The 14,666-nt window shown below is 41.7% G+C and overlaps 1 protein-coding gene across 3 annotated transcripts in view; it reads right to left on the bottom strand.

Moving 5' to 3' along the window:
* ELMO1 (engulfment and cell motility 1) overlaps positions 1–14,666 on the bottom strand; it is a 421,610-nt gene that overhangs the window by 385,431 nt on the left and 21,513 nt on the right. The window contains exon 1 of one of the 3 annotated variants that reach the window (XM_075125620.1): positions 11,439–11,570. The exons of the other annotated variants lie outside the window; for them this stretch is intronic. The gene's annotated coding sequence lies outside the window, so the exon portion shown is untranslated. Of the gene's footprint in view, positions 1–11,438; positions 11,571–14,666 lie in introns of those variants that run through there. 3 annotated transcript variants of the gene reach the window in all.

Here is a 14,666-nt window from a genome sequence, read left to right as displayed (position 1 = left end):
AAGATATATCATGTCCACCGCTTTCTCCATATCCACAGAGCCAGTTTCCTCCCTTTTCTATTTCCTTTGCTACCTCACCATCATTCCTTCCACCTCGAGTATCTCATTCCCTCTTCCTTTCCATCTCAAGCCAATTTCCATGCTTACTCCGTCCACCGACTAACAGAATACAGGTCACAATGGAGCTGCGTCTCTTCTTTTCTGCTCACAGATCATCATCCGTCCCTGTCAGTCTCCATGACCAGGAAAAATCAGTTCTGTCATTCCTCTTTACCATTCACATGGGCTGAATAGTTCCTGTCCCTGTGAGGCAGAGAGGTAGGGAAGCAGAGTAAGGAACTTCATTCACCACAAAGGCCAGAGTGAAATGAGAGATTTCTCCGCTCCCCTCCATGCAAGAGAGAGGTAGGAATGAACAAGGGAGCGTCTTTCACCAGGCCCCTAATCCCAGTCACCTGCTGCCTGATAATACTACTCTTTTGGAGTAGAATCAGCATCAGCACATCTTACTGTGGTAGGCTGCCAATCCAGTGCTTATTTATGTTCCCCCGCGCTCCCCGCCCCACACACACACACACACACACGGCTCCAAACTAGCATTCTCAGACCTCTGTACCTGAGATTAAACAGCTCCAATAAGCGGAGTTGGAGATAACCAATCAGTCAAAGCAGAAGCCGTAGCACTATCAGTGTGTATAGACAGAGCAGCAAGAAAGAATGCAGAAAGAGTGCCCCCAAATTCCCCTTGTAGCAACAGGCCTGTAGTGAATTTATCCACATAGGACAGATGGTGGCCTTTAATAGCTGAAAGGAATATTGCCACCCCTACAATGATGGATCAATAATGTTATATATTACAGCTCAGTAAAATGACCAGCCTAAGCAAACTGCTATGTCAAAATATCACAGGATTGTGGGAAAACTCGTGAATGTCCTTGGTTTATAATCCAGTGAGTAGTATTTAGGCACCAGACTTGTAGCAAGACAAAACTGTGTAAACTTTACTTTTCTATGTGCGTGATAGATGTAGATGATGATGATACAGTATAAGAAATACTAGTGTACATGAATGGTATAAAATCAACCAATTTTTGTCTCTTATATTACTATGTTATTTAAGTGCCAACACAATGCGCATGGCACTCTACAAGACACAAAGAAAGATATCCCCAGCTCTGAGTAACTGGCGCTCATGGGCATCCTGGAACAAGTGACTCTTAAGAACTTTAACAGGGGGGCAATAAGGTAGCATGGTAGATCAGTACTGGTTGAACATTCCAGGCTTAGGAGCAGCACACACAAAAAAAAAAGACACAAAGCCAGGAGCCAGAGAAGACAAATTGGACTTCTAGGTTGGTATTACTGGCAGAGCAGGAAGGTATGTAAATAAGCAATGTGATCAGAGAGGCAGATTGGACCACACCTCTAAAAAGCTTCTAAGGTAAGGGCAGGGAGCTGAAACTTAAAACTAGGAATAAGAAGATGGAGGCTGACGTCAGGGGAGAAAAATAATCTTAAAAGCCATATTGTATATGTCAGTGTTCCTTCCCCACTCTGAACTCTCGGGTACAGATGTGGGGACCCACATGAAAGACCCCCTAATCTTATTTCTACCACCTTAGATTAAAACTTCCCCAAGGCACAAAGTCTTTGCCCTTGGATTAGGTAAACACTGTCACCACCAAGTGATTTAACAATCAATCAATCAGGGAAAGGACCACTTGGAGTTCCTATTTCCCCAAAATATCCCCCCATGCCTTACACCCCCTTTCCTGGAGAGGCTTGAGAACAAACAAGATGAGCACAGAGCAGCCTTGGATTTTTAAGACCCAAAAAACCCAATCAGATTCTTAAAAAACAGAACTTTATTAGAAGAACAAAGAAAAGATAAGAGAACAACTCTGTAAGATCAGAATGGAAGATAATCTTACAGGCAGTCAGATTCAAAACATAGAGAATCCCTCTACGCAGAACCTTAAGTTACAAAAAGACACAAAAAGAAGAATACACATTTCCTCCAGCACAGCAAATTTCACAAGCCAAAACAAAGAAAACCTAACGCATTTTCTAGCTAGATTACTTTACAGGAGTTGGAGGGCTTGCATCCTTGATCTGTTCCCGGCAAAGATATCACACAGACAAAAAAGCCTTTCCCCCCTATCCAGATTTGAAAGTATCTCATCCCCTCATTGGTCATTTTGGGTCAGGTGCCAGCCAGGTTACCTGAGCTTCTTAACTCTTTACAGGTGAAAGGACTTTGCCTCAGGTCAGGAAGGATTTTATAGCACTGTATACAGAAAGGTGGTTACCCTTCCCTTTATATTTATGACAGTGTAGAAGTTCAAGGGCAGGCAATGTAGGTATGCACGAGGCCAAAGTAATGATGGAAAGTAACAAATGGGCAAACTTTTAGTTAAGATTGAGAAAAGGAGTTGAAATTTTATGTAGTTTAAAAAAAAAAAAAGGCAAGATTGGTTTCTAAAATTATTCAACTGCCCTCCCCAGCAAGAGTTTAACATGTTGCAGTTCTTTATGCAGTTTATACATATCTCAGCCATGTGCCCCACTGGCAATATTAAAACAATGCTGTTACAGATGGACTTAAAAAAAAAATGACCATTGTTTTCCAGCATCCTCACCATATCTTAGACCTTGAATTAAATGTTTAAATAAATAACAAAAACATTTGTTTGGTCTGTTAAGACACTAGTTTTTCCTCTTAGTTGGTGGTACTCCAAATAAGAAAAGATATTAAAACATACTACTGGCAACAAAACAGTTTTCCACAACACAGTTTATCATGCCAGCTTTTTGTGAGTATCCTCAGAAGCAGTGCATTTTCTTCTTGCTACATATGACAGAGGAGTTTATTAATCAAGAATGTTAGACCTATGTAAGAACATGATCTATACTCAATATTGTTACTGCAGAGAAGTAATGGAGAGGTGCCAGACAATTAAAGAGGTCATCATTCTCATGAGACGTTAAATTAAAAGTCCTTTCTGTCTATGTAAAAGTAAAGGCTCATGACAATTTAGAAAACAGAAGTTAACCCCAGTGTCATGGCCAGCACTTCTCTTTGCAATATAAGAGGTTCAAGTGTCCAAGGTTGTGAGTGTGCTATTATTGAGACCATAATAGCTACTAAGCAGTCATCTCACTTTCCTCATTAAATTGCCAAGCCCTTTTGTGGCTCTTTAATATGAAAGTGTTATTCAAATCTGTTCTAGCCATGAAATAATCCTATTTACCAGTAAGCATAAAACTCCAGTATGGTATATGAAAGCAATATGACAGAATTTCCCCAGCAATATTTTAGAGAAGGAAAAAGTATGGTCATCAGATGGTTTTAATCCAAGCCACCCAAGTGGGACAATTTAAAAATTTCTAAAGTTGAATATTGATTTTTTTTTTTTAAAAGAGAGAGAAATGCCTGGAAATGAAAATAAAAATGAAGTGGTCAATTTGCAATGCTATCGCCACAAATTCTGGAAGTTAATTTTCCTGGCACGTCTGGAGTCTGCAGCACAGAAAGTTGACAACACACACTACAGAAGCACAGTTTGTTCCACAGACAGAGGGATCTGACAGCTGGTCCTGTTCAAAACAGTAATGCACCAGAGGTTTCTTAAATCAGGCAACAGAAGCAACCCTAGTCAATATACAGTAAAAGCCCACTCTCTGTGCAAGAGGGTTTTCAGTTTGTGACCTCGCACTCCCTCAACATTAGTAACTATTGCTAGTTCCACAAGCAAGAGCACACAAATTCCCATGATTTACAAAACCAATGGAGAGAGGTCAAATCCAGATTAAGTCAACTGGAGGAATAATACCCTACACAAAGATTAGTTAATAAATGTATTGTTCTTTCTCCCTTCTCTCCCATTAAGCAGTGGATACAATACACTCACTGGGCTGGCTCTGGAGAGCGATAGGGATGCTGAGAGAAAAATAAAAAGAAGATGGCATTGTCTGGTGAACAGAAAAATGGACTAGGACCCCAGAGACCTGGGTTCTCATCCTCACTCAGCCACTGGCCTGCTGTGACACCGTGGCCAACTCACTTCACCACTCTGCTTCCCCTCCAGCCCCTTTGTATGTCTTGTGTATTTAGAGAGAGTGTGTAAACTCTTTGGGGCACTGTCTTTCACTAGAAAGAAAAGGAGTACTTGTGGCACCTTAGAGACTAACCAATTTATCTGAGCATGAGCTTTCGTGACCTACAGCTCACTTCATCGGATGCATACCGTGGAAACTGCAGCAGACTTTATATACACACAGAGATCATGAAACAATACCTCCTCCCACCCCACTGTCCTGCTCGTAATAGCTTATCTAAAGTGATCATCAAGTTGGGCCATTTCCAGCACAAATCCAGGTTTTCTCACAATCCACCCCCCCAACACACAAACTCACTCTCCTGCTGGTAATAGCCCATCCAAAGTGACAACTCTCTACACAATGTGCATGATAATCAAGGTGGGCCATTTCCTGCACAAATCCAGGTTCTCTCACCCCCTCCCAAAAAACACACCCACACAAACTCACTATCCTGCTGGTAACCTACTGACCGCTATTCCTACCTACATGCCTCCAGCTTTCACCCTGACCACACCACACGATCCATCGTCTACAGCCAAGCTCTGTGATACAACTGCATTTGCTCCAACCCCTCAGACAGAGACAAACACCTACAAGATCTCTGTCAAGCTTTCTTACAACTACAATACCCACCTGCGGAAGTGAAGAAACAGATTGATAGAGCCAGAAGAGTTCCCAGAAGTTACCTACTACAGGACAGGCCTAACAAAGAAAATAACAGAACGCCACTAGCCGTCACCTTCAGCCCCCAACTAAAACCCCTCCAACGCATTATTAAGGATCTACAATCTACCTACCTAAAGGATGACCCAACACTCTCACAAATCTTGGGAGACAGGCCAGTCCTTGCCTACAGACAGCCCCACAACCTGAAGCAAATACTCACCAACAACCACATACCACACAACAGAACCACTAACCCAGGAACTTATCCTTGCAACAAAGCCCGTTGCCAAGTGTGCCCACATATCTATTCAGGGGACACCATCACAGGGCCTAATAACATCAGCCACACTATCAGAGGCTCGTTCACCTGCACATCCACCAATGTGATATATGCCATCATGTGCCAGCAATGCCCCTCTGCCATTTACATTGGTCAGACTGGACAGTGTCTACGTAAAAGAATAAATGGACACAAATCAGATGTCAAGAATTATAACATTCATAAACCAGTCGGAGAACACTTCAATCTCTCTGGTCACGCAATCACAGACATGAAGGTCGCTATCTTAAAACAAAAAAACTTCAAATCCAGACTCCAGCAAGAAACTGCTGAATTGGAATTCATTTGCAAATTGGATACTATTAATTTAGGCTTAAATAGAGACTGGGAGTGGCTAAGTCATTATGCAAGGTAGCCTATTTCCCCTTGTTTTTTCCTATCCCCCCCCCAGACGTTCTGGTTAAACTTGGATTTAAACTTGGAGAGTGGTCAGTTTGGATGAGCTATTGCCAGCAGGAGCGTGAGTTTGTGTGTGTGTGTGTCCGTCCCCTGGAAAAAAAAAGGGGGGGGGGGTGAGAAAGCCTGGATTTGTGCTGGACATGGCTCACCTTGATTACCATGCACATTGTAGGGAGAGTGGTCACTTTGGATGAGCTATTACCAGCAGGAGAGTGAGTGTGTGTGTGTATGGGGGTGGGAGGGTGAGAAAACCTAGATTTGTGCAGGAAATGGCCCACCTTGATTATCATGCACATTGTGTAGAGAGTTGTCATTTTGGATGGGCTATTACCAGCAGGAGAGTGAGTTTGTGTGTGGGGGGGGTGGAGGGTGAGAAAACCTGGATTTGTGCTGGAAATGGCCCAACTTGATGATCACTTTAGATAAGCTATTACCAGCAGGACAGTGGGGTGGGAGGAGGTATTGTTTCATGATCTCTGTGTGTATATAAAGTCTGCTGCAGTTTCCACGGTATGCATCCGATGAAGTGAGCTGTAGCTCACGAAAGCTCATGCTCAAATAAATTGGTTAGTCTCTAAGGTGCCCCAAGTACTCCTTTTCTTTTTGCGAATACAGACTAACATGGCTGTTACTCTGAAACCTGTCTTTCACTAGTTGTTTGTGCAGCCCCTAGCACAACAGGGCCTCAATCTTGCTTGGAGCCTCTAGGTTCGACCATAATATAAACAAAAACGTTCATCTAAATAGTGAGAAATGTTAACAAGGTTTTTAATTAGTTAATAATCTTTAAATACACTAACCTGGAAGAGTAGAAGATCACAATCTCTACTTTATGAGTGTTTTGCATCAACATCTACACAGAAAATGTTCAATATACTAATAGTTTAGAAATGTTTTTTAAAAGCATAGTAGTTAAATAGGGATTGTCACCCTACCCATACAACAGGCTTAAATAAATATATATACACACACACACCAAGATCATGTTTTTCACAGTTTCCCTTGCCAATTTTACTAATTATCCAATATTTAGGTTTAAACATATGTTGTCTCCCTTGCAGTGAATCCTTTCCTCCTACGTGGTGCTGCAGTGAAGTCACTGTGCTGACTTTAGGCCCTATCCTGCACGCTCTGAAGTCAGTGGGTGTTTTGCCATTGAATTCAAGGGTACTGCGATCAGACTCTGACAACTCAGTGACTGCTGTAGTAGTGAGAAATATTTGTATTTAAATGAGAGCTGTCAAAAAAAACAGAAAGGGAGATTAAAGTTTTCAACAAAGTAAACTGCATTTCGTACGAATGTTCTTTTGCCACGTCTGCCTTCTTTAAACATGCTCTAATAATTCAGTATTCTGAAAGAATCAGAGTGACACATATTAAAGCATTGGAACAGCTTCCACTAACCCAAGATCCAGGTATCACAAGACCTTAGGGACACTAAGGACACAAAGGACACAGCCACCATAGCAGACAGAGTAAACTGCGATATCGCAGATTCCCAATGAGTTTTGTTCTCCCTGTCACCCCAACAAAGCAATTACAGATAAAACGCCTCTCTCTCCATGTCTATCTGAGCTTCTAAATTCTGCTAAATTTCACTTCTCTGTGTATGAGCAGTGCATGACAGAACGGCATACTGGGGACAGCAAAGTTAAAATCAAAAGGAGAGACAAAGGGATATTAAAAAGAAATTCAGAAGAATAAAAAACAATCATTCAAATCTTTCCATGCAGAGGTGCTGCATATGCCGGCAGTGGAAAGTCTACTTCAGTCAGCCCACTACCTTCTAGTAAGAGCTCCAGGACAGACCACAAATATTGCTGTGTTTCATTAGCTGGGAGTAGCAAAGGACAGGGTTTAAATGGGAAAGACAGCAGCCTAAAATAACTGCATTAAATGAATGCTAACCCACAAACCCAGAAAAGGGGTATAATATTCAGACAGCCACAGAAGTAGTAATTCAGAATTATTGTCTATAAAAGATAAATAATCCTGCTATACAAGACGGCGGTTTAATATAAGTGTACAGCATCACTTGAAAGAGGAAGAGAGATCACCTCAAATACTTTTCCCTTGGAGAGAAACAAATTCATGGGCTATTTACAGATATCAGTAGATAGGAACCACATCACTTAACAGTCAGTATACCTACAGGACTAACATTACAAATTAATTTGAAAAAAAATCATATATATATACAAACTCTCTCTCTAACGGATTTAAAAACTGGATTACAATCCTTAAAATCAAATTAAACAAGTGTGTGTGAATTTAACACTGAGGACAATGAAGACCAAAACTTCAAGAAGTTTTAGCAGTAACAGGTGTGTACAGCCTATAATTCCATGTTTGGAATGGAAAAAACCCCACTGGGCAATCTACTGTAGCTTTGGTTTGTTACTTTTATTTTATTAGTGATGTCTCAAGTTACCATGCAGAATTTAGTTAGTGGATTTGCTATCTAAACAAGTCACTGCTAAACTTTGGTGACAGTCCCACAAACACTTACAGCAATCATACCTTGGTTGCCGTGAAGCAACATCAATAAAAGGTATTCATGGAGACAGCCAGAATGAAAACACATATGCCAGATTGAAGAGAGAATTAATGTGAAAGCTTGGAAAGAGGAGGGAACCCCACAAAAGTAGAAGTCTGGACTACAGTACATGTTCTTTTCCTAAATGCTGAAGCAGCACAGACAGGTACTACAGTTATTCATAGGTGAGGAAAATTCTAAAAACAAACCACCACCACCACCACCACCCCCAACTGAGGCTGGGGAAAGTGAAAAGTCTATCCTACCCCTCCCATTCACTCATTTCCCCTCTCTCCCAGTGAAAGTAGCAGAGACGTCTCCTCTCACTCTCTCCAGCAGCCAGAAGGCTCCAGAAAGAGAAACTCCCCATTGTACTGGGCAGAAAGCTCTAGTTTAGATTGTAAATATTTCAGAGAAGAGATTGTTGTCTTCCTGTGTGTGCGAGGAGTGCCTAGCACATTGTGGGCAGTACTAGAATACAAAATAAAATAATAATGATGTGGGAGAAAGCTCAAAAATCTCCTTTTCTTATCCAGCAGCTGAAGGGAATAACACTCCAAATTTATCAGACGCCTGCTAGCCAGGGGCTCATATGAAAGATGGAACCTCAAAGTACAGCCCAGGGGCAGCACCTCAGAATAAATCCCATCAAACTATCCCCCATTCTCAAAAGCCCGGGATAGCAAGGACAGAGAGAGAGCTGGATGTCTCATTAGCATGTTGCCGTAAGAGGTAGGTGGTTCCCCCAATAAAGTCAGCTTTCATATCTCCCTCTGGCTAGTAGCATCTGGTAAATGTTTCAAGCCCTGAGCACATGGACGTCTATGGTGTCAGTTCTTACAGACAGGAATAAATCATTGCCATCTGAGATCTTTAATATCTGATTTTCTTTAACAATAGCTCTCAGGGAAGTCTCATTAAATCATGGCCCAATTTTTTTTTTTTTTTCCGGGAGGAGGGAGGGTAAGAGGAGCTTTAAAACTAGAGAGAGAGCGCACGCGTGCCAGTTAGCTTTGTTTTATTTATTTTTTTAAATACCAATGAAAAACACTAATTAAAACTGCTTTATTAAATGAATATGACAGATTCCAGCTTTACTTCTAAAATCTCTTTGGTGAAGCTTCCCCCCAATAAAGGGTTATTTGAATCTTTCTAATGTTTCTACAAGCCTCATTTTAGAACCCCCACCAGACGCACAGCAAGGTCCTTCCACGACTTTCTTAAATCTCCCACATTAAAAGCGTCAGTGATATTATTCCAGATTACCCAGGACTTTCTTCTTTTATCATGTACCTACATTATATTCAGTTATGCCAGACTGAACACAAGTGGGTACAGATTAAGTATTTAAATTCACCATTTCAGTATGAGTACCAAAGGAATACCTACGGATCAGTAAAATATGTTTAACAGTTTTGGTTCCAGCGCTTTTAACAAGCAAATGCCAAAAAACGCTTTTTTATAAAGCTGAGCAGGAGAAAATTATGGGCCCCAATTTCTCATTTACACCACGGCCCCTTTATACCATTCTGGCAGTGCAGAGGTATGTGGAAGGATATGGCACCCGTTTTTAGCACAAACTCCTCCCCAGCTGCCAGACCTCCCACTTCATTTTTCTTTGGAGAATACTGGAAATCTCCCTCTCTCATACACTTGCAGGAGCGTGAGCGTGTGTGTGTCAGTCAAAAAACATGGGGAAGATTCAAATTCGAAGTGTTTATCGCTCTCCTTTCCTCTCCCCAATTTAGCATGTTGCTAACTGATGCTCTTTTTAAAGCTCTGGCAGACTAGCACTTTAAACATCAAGGAACAGGAAAATATATACCTGTGGTTCTCTTTTTTACTTGGTATCAACTATATTTCACAGTTTTGTTGCCAAATGTTTCCATTCAGTGAGAGTAAAACAGCATTTTTGGTCAATATTTATATACCAGATTCTTCAGATAAATATCTAAATAACTAAATCTAAATAACTTTACAGCTGTGGCTGTTCTCATGGTAGTGTGTGTTCATCATAGTTAATTTCACTCTGTCCTTGTAATCTTTCTTTTCATAATTACAGATGTGTTATATTAAAAGAGAACAATAAATCAAACTGACCAGCTGGCAGACATTGTAGTGGTGAATGTGCAACACTTGGCTCTTGGAATAGCACTGGCGTAGTTCTATGTAAGAGGATTCCAGGAGTTTGTGTGTTTTATATTACACTGTTTCAGTTCCTACCATCTGATCTAATGAGCAACACTGAAATGGACTCAGGCCAGAAGGAACTTTCCTGTTAAACTAGCAAACACTGAAAAAGAAGACAGAGAACCAGCACTGAAAGTTTCCTCTAGATCAGTGCTTCTCAAGCTATCTGATGTGGGGGACCGGCAATTAATTTTTCCAATGTGTGTGCAGACCGGCAGCGGATGGCTTGCGGACCGGCACCGGTCCGCAGACCACCACTTTGAGTAGCACTGCTCTAGATGACAGAGTTCTTATGACTATTTTCTTATACTTCTCTAACTTCCCGTGCTTTCTACCTCACTGCTCTGACTCCCTTTTTCTCCATATACATTCACACTGTAAAGAGGTGGCTTCCTCTGGGTGGCCCCTCAGGGCAACCCCACAAGTGACCCCTCGCCTCAGTTTCCCTCTGGGCTAACCCAAAGGACTCCACTTCAGGCTCTTACTTAAAAACTGGCCCCCAGGAGGGGTATTGTATTAGAACAACATACTCCAAACAGTCCATTACAAAAATCCCAAAACAGTCTATATCCACCCAGGGCACGTAGCTCTTGTTCTTAACATACCCCAGTGTCTTCCATCACAGCTAGGTTCCTTGTCCATCCTCTTCTGTCCCTCTGCCAGGATAGCCATCCCAGCCCTTTCTTGTGAAGGGCAACCTCACACTTCCCAGTGGGAACCCCTACAAGTCTCTCTGCTGGGACCATCCCTGCCAGGGGAGCATCCTTCTCTACCTCTGGCCCTCTCGCTGTTTTTGGGGATTCAGCTCTCCAGCAAGGAGACATCAGTGGAGAAGCACCTCCACCGCTACCACTTCCTTCAGCCCTCTGTGGTCCTTGGCTCTAGCTGAGAGCCAGCTGCCATCTACCTTTGCTGCTGCTCCTCCTGCCTTCAGACCTCTCCCAGCAGTCCTTTCTCTCTAGCTTGGGGACACCATCCAGCACACCCCTTAGCATTTGTGAGTAGTCAGACTTTGGTTACATGCCTCAAAACACACCTGAGACACACAATTATTGCCATATAATGCATGCCCCTTTGGGAGTTTACTACTACTATGGCATAGTAGTCCAGTAAATTGTTTAAATAAATAGGTGGTAATCCAACACAACCTTGTAGTAACCCACATGTTATTAGATACCTACAATGTCCGGTGAGAAGATAACTTACCTTTATTTTCTCAAATGCTTGGATTAAAATCCTCAGTCCTGAAGTCTTCAGAACCTCATGCTAAAGAACCTGGTCTACAGATGTAATGAGTACCTACAACTCAACTCCCACAGTTGTTGAAGATGCTCCGTTTCAAGCTCAAATTGAATGGTCACCCCTTGCATTACAACTATAAAAAGAAAAACAAGAACAGACCCACTGATTTTAGCCAAATTACAATTGAGACATGTTCAGTCTCCCACATACCAAAAAGAGTATTTATGATCAGTAACTGTAAAATGGCACCTTCACACTCAGCAGATCTAATCCCTGTATGTATTCAAGGCATATAGTTTTCTCCACTATTTATTCTTGCTGCAAAGAGCAAACAGTTTGTACTGCAATGAACATAGGTTTTTGGTTTTGTTTTTTTTCCGGGGGGGGGGGGGTGTTGGCTTGCACAACATCAACAGAATTACTAACAAAATCTCTATTCCTGCCAAGACTCAAGTGTATGCTTAACTTTAATCCAATGGGCAACATCCTCACCCCTCACTTCAGCCACAATGGGCAAAAGGTCCAGAGTGACGTAAAAGGGGCTCTAAAAGCTCAGAAGCTGACTGTGGAGGATTCCCCCAATCCAGGCACCATAAAGGACAGGCATAATGCTGTCTTTTGAGGACCCTCTCAGTCCAAACCCTGGATTAGGAGGCAGCAAGGGAATATCAGGGATGGAGTTACAGTGACAGTACCCTCCATTGTGGAGATTCTGGGAAGTGCTGTAGCTGGCAGGTCAGCCTACCTTACACTTACGCATGCTCCTGGCATTAAGTTACACCAGAGGCCTCTCCACCTTCCAAAACAGCCTGAGATCGGGAGGGTGCAAAGGTGTCTCAAAACACCCTTAGCGCCCCCGGCTACAAGTTCTGTGCTGCACCCAATGGGACAACCCATATATGTAAAGAATCTTTACCTTGAGGAGTATAACTGTTTACGTCATCTATCATACAGCTCAATTAGGTCAGTTATTAGATAGGCTATTTGAGCCAGAAGGGCTCTATCTTGACTTTCAGGTGCTGGCCTGAGATTGCACAACTGGCTGTTAGGGAAATCATCTTTTTACTTGTCCACGGAACAAATACAATGTGAAAGTCCCTAAGTAAAAACATAAAACCCCATGATTTCATTCTTCCAGGCACGCTCTGCAGAGTGGACCTATACTAAACGTACTAATTCTACTCTCTCCTCTTTCACTCTTCTTTCTGTTTTCCCTCCTCCCTCAACCCCCTTCACCTCTGTTGTGGTTTTAAAAAGCATTTACAGTTTTCCAAATCCTCCATTATCCTGCCAATTTGTCCTTGGCTGCATACCCCACATCCACCATAAACCAATCAGCCCTTTCAAAAGCAGCATTTCAATGATCCCCTTTGTTGTCTGAGGAGGTAGGAAGGCCAGGAGGACAGTTTTATGAAGGGGATAGACAAAAAACTTGGCATCAGCCCTTTTGAAATGAAGAGAAATCCCCCTACAAAAAGGCAGGTAACAGACTGAGTGGCAATCAGCCAGCAATGAGCACCTGCTCCTCCTACATACCTAGAAGTGCACTGCAGAGAAGAAGGGGGGGGGGAATTATGATGTTGTGGAACCTACAGATCTCAAATAATCCTCCAGCAACTCTACCTTATTCCTGCAGAAAAAAATGCTTGGGGGCAAATGCTTGTGATCTCTTGTGGTAATTCATCCCAACGTAATCTTGCTCTCCTTTTGACAGCAGTACAACAAATGCCATTGTCAGTTGCAAAAAGATAATGAATATTTTTGTGAAGTAAAAATGATTGCATAATAGAAGAAGTCTTTCTGCAAACATTTCAGCAACCAAGCTCATTGTGCACAATGATAATTATAAGGAAACTGCCTTTCCGAAAATGAATACACAGTTATGCTAAAAGCAAAGAATCAAAAAGACACTCAACACCCCTTAATGAACAAAATTATTCCATTTTAGAGGCATGTTAACGATGTTCAAGCAGATACCTTGTTTCCTTATGGTATCTATATTGTTCTGCACATAGTAAAAGTTCTGTCCCATGTAGGTCTCCTCAGCTTTCATTGATTGCTTGTATTCTTCCATAAGACTACGGTACCTCTTTTCTCTGTGGTTATTAAAGAACCCAGGACACTTTTCACAAGATTTGGGGTTTACTCTGATGTCTTGTATCATAATTTTCCCAGTCAACACTCTTAAGCACAATACAATCACCTAACCTTACTTCTCTGCCTAAACAGGAGTCTGTATTCCGTTTAGTGACCACTACAGGTGTGACACCAATTAAAAAAACATTTACTGCGCAATGTATCTGAGAATCCGGTTACTTCCTACTGATGTAACTCCATTGACTGAATAGAGAATTTGGTCCTAAGAGTAAGAAAAGACTATGATGTCCCAGATCCCACTCTATTGTAACTCAGGATTAACATTTGTTTTGTTTAATAGTGATCACACTGTGATGCTGGCAGACCACGTGCCAGCTCCTGCCAAAGCCCCTAGGCCTTCCTGAACACTGAAAAATGCATAGCTGGAAGCCAGTCTGGCTCACCTGTTAGCATTGTTAAAAAAGATGTTAAGTTGATAAGAATGCATTTAGTGTTTAGACTTGATGAAATGTTTGTAGGTTGCTGCATGTATTGATCTCACTTATAACATCTGTAGCGCATGGTATAAAGTTATATTGGGTTTGCGTTGTAAACCACTGTAATTATGTAACCCACCAAACAGGAAAGAAGCATTAATTACCATAAAGTGCTCATCCTGCACACAAGACAGCCCACTGAAATCAAATGAGCCATTGTGAAACATCAAAGGACAGAGACTTTGTTGACTTCCCACACACTGGAAGAGGAGACAGGCGCAGATACTTGTTCCATTAGTTTGAACTCTGGCGGAAGGGAATAAAAATGTCTGATGAGAAGAAACTGTATCGCTATGCTACTTAGAATTTGAAGGAGGCAGTATTTCTAAGCATATGCAAGGGATCCCCAAGCTGCTTGGTTTGGGGTAGCCCTAAAGGACATATAGGGCATACAAATATAGCAACTACTATCACTTTTTGAAAACTAAGACTAACTCATTTGTGTATTGGTATGCTTACTTGCTTTAACCCTGTAAATAATGCATTCTTTTTCTTTGTTAGTAAATCTTTCGTTAGTATAACAGAATTGGCTACAAATGTTGTCTTTATTGAGAGATCT

Source organism: Caretta caretta, chromosome 2 (assembly GCF_965140235.1).
Source record: "Caretta caretta isolate rCarCar2 chromosome 2, rCarCar1.hap1, whole genome shotgun sequence".
Classification (NCBI taxonomy): domain Eukaryota; kingdom Metazoa; phylum Chordata; order Testudines; family Cheloniidae; genus Caretta; species Caretta caretta.
Note: the sequence above shows the minus strand (reverse complement) of the source record. Positions and strands in the feature narration are given on the sequence as shown.